Genomic DNA, 9,965 nt, shown 5'->3' on the forward strand with positions numbered 1-9,965 from the left:
TTTACACATTGAATTGTCTGTTTACACATTGAATTGTCTACAGACTTTTCCGTTTTCCCGATCATGACAAGGAGCACACATCAAATGTGAATGATTGGCAGAGGATGTTTACTCCTATATTGCACCTGATCCCACCTCTGATGTTTTTAGTGGTCCGTGTTTGCTCCTGATTTGTATTTTTTCTATGGACTCTTGAGCTTCGTTATCTCCATAATTATATGATTGTACAGTGAAAACTGTCTAATCTGACACCTGTGCAATCCGTCACACTGTAAATTCCAACGTTAAATTTCATTCCCATTTTACTTTTTTCTATGTTTTTTTACACTGATCAATACGACGCCCTATCTATTCCGACAAAAAATTTGTCTCCCAGTGCATGTCGGATTACACAGGTTTCACTGTATGATTAAGTGGTATTTGAGTACTTTTTACTGGAACCCAGGAACATCTTTATTTTTTTTTACTTTGTGTCATCTAGTTTTAGATAATGAGATTGGACTGTATATAGGTAATTCATCATGAAAAATGTTACATGTTACATGACTATGCCCTGACTTTACCTTAGGCTGAAAATGTCGATCAAGACACATTTCTAGTCTTCTTTGCAAGTACTTGTAAATCTGTTCAGTCATGTTTTTTTTTCTTTTGTGTGAATCAAGCTGCACACTTTGAAACTTTGAATCATAACCTTGTTAATTGATGCCTGTTATAGGGGAAACGTTTTTTCTTGACCAGGCTTTAATAGCAGCGAGAAATATAGGTGAATTTGAGGTCATGGAAATATTTTAGGTAATAACAAAAGTATGTATTTCACATTCTAGTACCAAAACGTTTCTGTCGAAGTCAAGCAGGTACATGAAAACGAATAAGTTACTAACCACTCTTTTCTCAGATAAATCACTAAAAAGGTTCAGTATGCCAAGATTTTTCATGAATCTGGTAAAATCCGAAACTTGACAAATTGAGTTTTTGTCAGTTTAGTAGTTTATCGAATTGGATTTTTTTTTACAGAACTTGCAATAGAAGAAAAAGTTGAGGAAATTAAGAGGAAGAAATTGAAGATGAAAAGAAGAGCTCTGGGAGGAAAAAAGTGAGCATAGTGCAGTTATTTCTATCATTTTACATTTTATTGCTGCATTATCAGATGCCGTCTGAATCATAAACCTTATCTACTGATAAAGATAATGGGCAAACAAGGCAAGTAAATGCCTATTGTGTGACAAAAAAGATGTAAAAAGTTAAATCTTAATCATGTCAAAATTTTCTTTGATACTTCATGTAACATTATTGTATACCTTATGTAAAATCTTTGCAATTTGCTACAATCTTATAAAGATTAATATTATTGATCTGTGAAATAGCAGATACACACCAAAAGAGGGCAAAAATGGTCATTTTTTCCTCCTATATCATAATTTTTAAATATGAGTAGGTCTTCACTCCATATTTTGGTAAGATTATACTCGAAGCATATTTAAAACTTTTCTTATTTCGTTCGACAAAAACATGGTGAAATGACCAACTCTTCTAAAAATAGACTTTTATGTCACAACTAGTGATGGGAATTGGTAAGAATTTCATAATCGATGATCAGGCTACTGTAACTAACTAATTATCAATTATAATCGGACATTTACAAAGTCTGTCAATTTTAGTTTATTAAATGGTAAGAATGGTTGAATAACTACTTTCTGTGGTGGTCCAGCTGTAGTTGGAATAACTGTGTCTCGGAACAACCCCTAGTCCTTAGGACAATATCATTTTAACGACAGAATGTTCTATCTAGTCAAGCTGGTTCTACGCTCATTTTGTAGAATCCAAAGTACGTCCATACCCAGGAATGAGCGTTGTTACCCGGGTATGAATACAATGTCTCTTTGTCTGTGCCATTACGATATGCATATAAGTTAATAGAAAAGTTGCGGCTGGAATATTTGGCTTAAAAACTATTACGCTTTTAAAATAAAATAAATAACCCGATTAATCAGAATAAAAAATTTGTAATCAAGTGCTTGGATTATGCCAGCAATCGACTGATTTTCGATTATAATTGATGATTGGAACACCACTAGTCACAACAACATTCATATCATGGTTTGACATTAACTTTTATGAGTACTAGATCAGTCGTGCTACTTCCCATAATTGTTACTAGCTCTGACCATAAATTCACTAGCCCTGACCAAACTTGAAAATTTTCTATTTATAACCTCCTATTATAATGGGAAAAAAGTTTTGAAACCATACTACAGTGTATCTCTCGCATGTGTTCATGTATACATTTTGACAGACTGTTGAGCCCATAGGTAGCAGCCCAATGAGTGAACATGCGAATGTTATAAGCTTTAAAGAACATTAATTCAAGGAACTTAAATAAAATTATTACTGTAAATATACATGTAAATAAATTAAAAACTATAATATTCAATGAATATTTATACCAAATGATACTGAACAAAGCTGAGGTTTCGATTGTGACTTGTCTATTACAGCCGGTCTAAAAAAAATAGCAATTGTGTCATGCAGGAAAGTTTTCTTTTTCAGAGCAATGGCTGTGTTTGCAATCTGAAAATTAAGAAAATTTCTTTAAAAAGTTTTTAGTCAGAGCATTTATTTGAAAGACTGAAATGAGAGTTAACATTTATTTCATCCACACAACCAGTCGGGCAAGTTATTGAACATTTAACATGACGGACCATGCATTTACTAGACTGGGTCAGTCGGACGTGCCTTAGTGTCAAACCCTGCATATCTTTCAGAAATATATTTGAAATCCATTTAGTCAAGAGCCACATTTTTAAACGTGATTTACATATGTAAATGCCCATTTTTGTCATGAGCTACATGTATGTAGTTTAGTGGTTAGCATGTTAGTCTCTTAGAAAAAAAACTGATATTCAGGATTTAATTTCATTGCTTGGGTTTCAACCCCTAGAATACCACTTTTTTTTTTATCATATGATTTTTGCTTTAAGAATTTTCTACAGAAAAGTTTTGTTTGTATTATAATGTTAAACCTTTCAATAAGAAGAACTTTACTCTAAATACTAAACTCAGTATTTGAATATGACTTTTATACATTTGAAGCTATAGGCTTTTTGCATGCCTTGTTCACCCATCTCCTTATGCACATTATGAAACATGTAAAACTAATTATTACATATTACTGTTACTTGGTAGACTCTTAGTGTAATTAAAATTATATCTTTCATTTTACTCCATTTATTAATATATGTTACTAATGAGAGACAGATAAATATACAGGAAAAGCTAAATGAATCTAATTTGTGTAGCTTGTTGAATGTTTTCATTTATAATATTCTTATAAGTGACTTGCTTGGATACATGTTTTCATTTTGAAAAAATCCTTATTTGTCTAGATGCATGTATTCTGTTGTGAGTACTTATATAGTTCTAACTATAAAGATTCCAACCTTTTGATATGTAAATTATAGAACAAGATGAGATTAAAGTTTGGCACTTTAAACTGGAAAGCTTGATAGGAAACCAAAGGCAAGGACAAAAGAAAAGGATAACCCAAAATTTCAGAAAGTGTTTGTTAAGTTGTGAATATACTTTTCGCTGTGTATTCTTTTTAGTGCCTTTGTCGGAAAGCAATGTCCGCTAATTCAAGTACAACGCTAAATGTCTTGCACAAATACACATAAAGAAGAACATTAACAAATGCTCTAAATCAAATCTCCGCTAACTTGCTCAATAATCAACTTCTGCCAAATATCGTACACGCTAAATATTATACATTTACAGTAATTCAAAAGGCTAACAAGTTCTAAAGGATAATCATTTAATACAAATCAAATACACAAAATGTTAACTAGCTGTTTTAGGAATTTTAATTTTAAGATTTATTCTTGTCCTTTTGCTTTTAAAGAAGTGTTGTTGTGTCTTAATTAAGATTGGAAACTTGATCACTGATATATTTTTATTTCATTTTTATGTAAAAGCTTTAATGGTTCTATTATATAATTATGTATTTCAGTTCCATTTGTAAGATGTGTGGACAAAAGAAAAACAGCCATAGAGTGCCAATGTGGATTGGAATAAGTCAGTATGACTTAAACATGGTCAATTAAAGTGTTTGAATGCCCCTCCAGAAAGCAGAACAATCTTTGAATTTGCAGGAAAGAGTATAAAATTTGCTGTTAAAATATCATAACAGCTAGACAAAGATTAAATAACAACTACATGTACATCTAAAGAATTCTTTTGTCATAATAGTGATTCATGTGCTAGTACATGTGACAAGTGCTATAACGACCTAATATAAGTGTGTTTTAGGAGCATGTTGACTCTATTGTAAATGTATTGACTCCTTATATGACCTCATTTATATATAACATTATATGAATGGTAGTGTAGTGACTTGAAATGTGTGTTAGTAGTATAGCTCGTTATGTGTGGTAATTTTGTTATTTGTTTTACATGTATGATAGTACATATAGTATTGTGACTCATGTGTTGGGAATTAATGTATAATTTTATGTGTGTTACTGGTATAACTCATAATGTGTGTAAATATTGTTTTTAGCTCACCTGAGCCGAAGGCTCAAGTGAGCTTTTCTGATCACATTTTGTCCGTCGTCCGTCCGTCCGTCTGTCCGTCTGTCTGTCTGTCTGTCCGTCCGTCTGTAAACTTTTCACATTTTTGACTTCTTCTCAAGAACCACTGGGCCAATTTTGACCAAACTTGGTACAAAGCATCCTTGGGTGAAGGGGAATTTAAATTGTTAAAATGAAGGGCCAAGTCCCCTCACAAGGGGAGATAATCAAGAGAAGACAAAAATAGGGTGGGGTCATTAAAAAATCTTCTTCTCAAGAACCACAAGGCCAGTAAAGCTGAAACTTATATGGAAGCATCCTGGGCTAGTGTAGATTCTAAATTGTTCAAATCATGACCCCCGGGGGTAGGGCGGGGCCACAATGTGGAATCAATGTTTTACATAGAAATATATAGGAAAAATCTTTAAAAATCTTCTTCTCAAGAACCACTGGGCCAGAAAAGCTGAAACTTATGTGGAAGCATCCTGGGGTAGTGTAGATTTTAAATTGTTCAAATCATGACCCCCGGGGGTAGGGCGGGGCCACAAGAGGGAGTCCAAGTTGTACATTGAAATTAATAAGAAAAATCTTTTAAAATTCTTCTTCTCAAGAACCACTTGGCCAGAAAAGCTGAAAATTATGTGGAATCATCCTGGGGTAATGTAGATTCTAAATTTTTCAAATCATGACCCCGGGGGTAGGGCGGGGCCACAATAGGGATTCCAAGTTTTGCATTGAAATATATAGGAAAAATCTTTAAAAATCTTCTTCTAAAGAACCACTGAGCCAAAAAAGCTGAAACTTATGTGGAATCATCCTTGGGTAGTGTAGATTCTAAATTGTTAAAATCATGACCCCCGGGGATGGGGCGGGGGCCCCAATAGGGAATCCAAGTTTTACATTGAAATATATAGGAAAAATCTTTAAAAATCTTCTTCTCAAGAACCACTGAGCCAGAAAAGCTGAATCTTATGTGGAAGCATCCTGGGATAGTGTAGATTCTAAATTGTTCAAATCATGACCCCGGGGGTAGGGCGGGGCCACAATAGGGAAACATTGAAATATATAGGAAAAATCTTTAAAAATCTTCTCAAGAACCACTGGACCAGAAAAACTGAAACTTATGTGGAAGCATCCTGGGGTAGTGTAGATTCTAAATTTTTCAAATCATGACCCCGGGGGTAGGGCGGGGCCACAATAGGTATTACAAGGGGGAAGTCTGGTAATGAACAGCATGGCCAAAGTTACTCAGGTGAGCGATGTGGCCCATGGGCCTCTTGTTTGTAATATATATTAGTAGTGTAGTGACTCGACATGTGTGTAAGTAGTGTAGTGACTCGACATGTGTGTTATGAGTGTAGCTTATGATGTGTGGTTATTTTGTGTACATATGTAGTATGGTGACTCATATGTTAGGAATGTATAATTTTATGTATGTTACTGATATGCCTCATCGTGTGATTTAAAATGGTTATTTGTAATGTATATATTAGTAGTAAAGTGACTCGACATGTGTGTTAGTAGTGTAGTGACTCGACATGTGTTTTAGTAGTGTAGCTTATTATGTGTGGTAATTTTGTTATTTGTTATGTGAGTTGTACATGTAGTATGGTGACTCGTGTGTTGGGAATGTATAATTTTATGTGTGTTACTTGTATAACTCATTGTGTGTGTTTTAATATAGTTATTTGTAGTGTATATATTAGTATTGTAGTGACTCCACAAGTATGTTAGTGTGTAGTGACATGACATGTGTGTTAGTAGTGTAGTGACTCGACATGTGTGTTTGAAGTGTAGCTTATTATATGTGGTATTTTTGTTATTTGTTATTGTTGTTGTATATGTAGTATGGCAACTCATGTGTTGGGAAAGTATATTTTAATTTGATGTGTGTTACTGGTATAGCTCATTGTGTGTTTTAATAATTTTTTTTGTAATGTATATTTTATTAGTGTAGTGACTCGACATGTGTGTTAGTAGTGTAGTGACTCGACATGTGTGTTAGTAGTGTAGTGACTCGACATGTGTTTTAGTAGTGTAGCTTATTATGTGTGGTAATTTTGTTATTTGTTATGTGTGTTGTACATGTAGTATGGTGACTCATGTGTTGGGAATGTATTATTATTATCTTGCTCCAAAAGATACTGTTTTACCCTTGTCTGTCTAGCTGTGTGTGTGTCTGTCTGACTGTCCGTAACAAATTTTTGGTCACAGTTTTCTCAGCAACTACTCATTGCAGATGCTTGAAATTTTAGCATACTCTTTGTTTAGGCTTGGTGGGAATCATTTTCATACAAATCTGATGTCAACTTCCTGTTTATCCATGTGTCTGTCCATACCACACATAACACATTTTCGTCGCAGTTTTCTAAGCAACTACTTATTGCTTGAAATTTTAGCACACTCATTGCTGAGGCATGTCATATGGTGGGATTCATTTTTGTATGAATTTGATGCCAACTTCCTTTTTATCTGTGCATCTGTCCGTACCATACATAACGAATTTTTTTCGCAGTTTTTTCAGCAATTACTCAGAGCAGATGCTTGAAATTTTAGCACATTCTTTATTTTGGCATGCCATATCGTGGGATTTATTTTTGTACAAGTCTGATGTCAACTTCCTGTTTATCTGTGTGTCTGTCTATACCATATATAACAAATATTTGTTGCAGTTTCTCATCAACTACTTATTGCAGATGCATGAAAGTTTACACACTCTTTGTTCAGGCATGTCATATGATGGGATTCATTTCTGAATTTGATGTCAACTTCCTGTTTAACTGTGCATCTGTCTGTATAATATGGAACAAATTTTTGTCAAAGTTTTCTCAGCAACAACTCATTGCAGATGCTTGAAATTTTAGCACACTCTTTGTTGAGGCATAATTGTCATATGGTGGGATTCATTTTTGTATGAATCTGATATCAACTTCCTGTTTATTCATGCATCTGTCCATAGTTGAACTTGTGAATATACACATGATAGTGTATATTCAAATCACAGCGGAGGTATTACCAGTGAGCATTGGCTCACAGACTTCTTGTTTTATGTGTGTTACTGGTATAGCTCATCATGATGTGATTTAATGTTGTTATTTGTAATGTATATATTAGAAGTGTAGTGACTCGACATGTGTGTTAGTAGTGTAGTGACTCGACATGTGTGTTTGTAGTGTAGCTTTTTATGTGTGGTAATTTTGTTATTTGTTATGTGTGTTGTACATGTAGTATGTTGACTCATTACGTGTTGGGAATATGTGATTTTATGTGTGTTATTGGTAAAGCTCCTCATGTGTTCTTATATTGTTATTTGTATTATACAGTGAAACTTGTCTTATTCGGATGTTGTGTACTCCAAAAACTTGACTTATACAATGTTAACTTTAAGTCACCTGCAGTAGACTCAATTGTTTTAAATGTTGTCTAATCCGGAATGTCGTCTAATCCAGTGAATTTCTCGACATGTGTGTAAGTAGTGTAGTGACTCGACATGTGTGTAAGTAGTGTAGTGACTCGACATGTGTGTTATGAGTGTAGCTTATGATGTGTGGTAATTTTGTTATTTGTTATGTGAGTTGTACATGTAGTATGGTGAATGGTGTGTCGGGATTGTATAATATTAAATGTGTTACTTGTATAACTCATTGCGCGATTTAAAACTGTTATTTGTAAGGTATATTAGAAGTGTAGTGACTCGATATGTGTGTAAGTAGTGTAGTGACTCAACATGTGTGTAAGTAGTGTAGTGACTCGGCATGTGTTTTATGAGTGTAGCTTATGATGTGTGGTAACTTTGTTATTTGTTATGTGAGTTGTACATGTAGTATGGTGACTGGTGTGTCGGGATTGTATAATTTTAAATGTGTTACTTGTATAACTCATCGTGCGATTTAAAACTGTTATTTGTAAGTTATATATTAGAAGTGTAGTGACTCGACATGTGTGTAAGTAGTGTAGTGACTCGACATGTGTGTTAGTAGTGTAGTGAATCAACATGTGTGTTAGTAGTGTAGCTTATTATGTTTGGTAATTTTGTTATTTGTTATGTGAGTCGTACATGTAGTATGGTGACTCGTGTGTTGGGAATGTATAATTTTATGTGTGTTACTTGTATTGCTCATCGTGTGATTTAAAATTGTTATTTGTAAGGTATATATCAGTAGTGTAGTGACTCAACATGTGTGTAAGTAGTGTAGTGTCTTGACATGTGTGTAAGTAGTGTAGTTACTTGACATGTGTGTTAGTTCTGTAGTGACTCGACATGTGTGTTAGTAGTGTAGCTTATTATGTGTGGTACTTTTGTTATTTGTTATGTGAGTTGTACATGTAGTATGGTGACTCATTTGTTGGGAATGTATAATTTTATGTGTGTTACTGGTATAGCTCATTGTGTGTTTTAATATTGTTACATGTATTTGTAATACATATTTTGTATTGTTATTTTGATTTGTTTGTTGTACATGTAGCATGGGATTCATTTTGTGTTGGGAATTTAGAATTTTACCTGCGGTAGTGTACATGTAGCTCATTTTGTGTGCTAATATTGTTATTTTTATGTGTAATAGTCATGTAGTGACTCAATATGTGTGTAAGTAGTGTAGCTCATTATGTGTTTTCATGTTGAGTTAGTTTAGAAGAGTGTTGACTTACTGTGTAAGTTAGAGTAGCCTCTTGCTATGTGTGAGCATAATATAAAAAGACACTTTTTTATGATGTGTATATAATTATTAAAACATTGCTAAATATAATATTATATCAACCTCTATTGATAAACTTGCATGTGTTTAAATTTCTAATGTAATGTAAGCTACATGAATAGATCATATTTTGACTGAATTTTGAATGAGCACAATTTGTGATGATTTTTATTTTTGAAATAAACAGAAATTTAATTTTCTTTGTATATGTTTATTTTTTCGTTAGATTGCAGAATAAAACTACATAACTTTTGCAGTATTAAATATCTAGAAATGCTTTTCATGACCAGAACGGTGGATACTTATACAGTTAAAATATACCACTGAGAGGTTAGCAAGATTCCAGTTCCCCAAGGCCAAGACTATTTCCCGAGGCGAAGCCGAGGGAAATAGTCCTGGTCGAGAGGAACTGAAATCTTGCTAACTCCCGCAATGATATACTTTTAACTGTTTTATTATACTGATAAAAACTTAAAATTTAGAGTTAGAGGATTCAGATAGCATGATTTCATAGCAGGGATTAGCTCACTAACTAACTAACACACGGGGATTAGTCCATTCACATATCATACCAATGTAAAAGTAAAATCTAGAGGATTACGGATAACCGGGAATTAGCTTTCGAAGCAGGGATTAGCTCACTTGACTAACGCACGGGGACTAATCCATTCATTACGATTTCTAGGGAATTAGTCACATCTAACG

The sequence above is a fragment of the Saccostrea echinata genome, unplaced genomic scaffold, assembly GCF_033153115.1.
Source record: "Saccostrea echinata isolate AGI-Se365-2 ecotype Australia unplaced genomic scaffold, CSIRO_AGI_Sech_v1 ptg000029l, whole genome shotgun sequence".
Classification (NCBI taxonomy): domain Eukaryota; kingdom Metazoa; phylum Mollusca; class Bivalvia; order Ostreida; family Ostreidae; genus Saccostrea; species Saccostrea echinata.